Source organism: Eimeria mitis, genomic scaffold (assembly GCF_000499745.2).
Source record: "Eimeria mitis Houghton genomic scaffold, Emh_scaff2434, whole genome shotgun sequence".
Lineage (NCBI taxonomy): Eukaryota > Apicomplexa > Conoidasida > Eucoccidiorida > Eimeriidae > Eimeria > Eimeria mitis.
In genome coordinates, this window is record NW_013570772.1 from 2,909 (window position 1) to 3,276 (window position 368).

Genomic DNA, 368 nt, shown 5'->3' on the forward strand with positions numbered 1-368 from the left:
TAGCCATATAGAAAAATAATAAACTAAAACCCCACACCCCACACAACACAAAGACAAAGGCAAAGACAAAGACAAAGACACAGACACAGAGAAAGTAAATTTTTTATTGTATCTATATTCTTTTTATTACGTATATTTAGTTTATTATTATTATTTTTATTTAGATTATTATTTTTATTTATATTTATTTTATTTATTATTGTTTATTTATTTTTATTTTTATTTATTTTATTATTTTTATTTATATTTATTTTATGATGATTGGGGTGTATAGGCAGCATCACTGGGGTGTATAGGGTATTATTTTTGTTTATATTATTTTTTTTTTTTTTTTTAATATTGAGTTAATTATTTTAATTATTTATTAT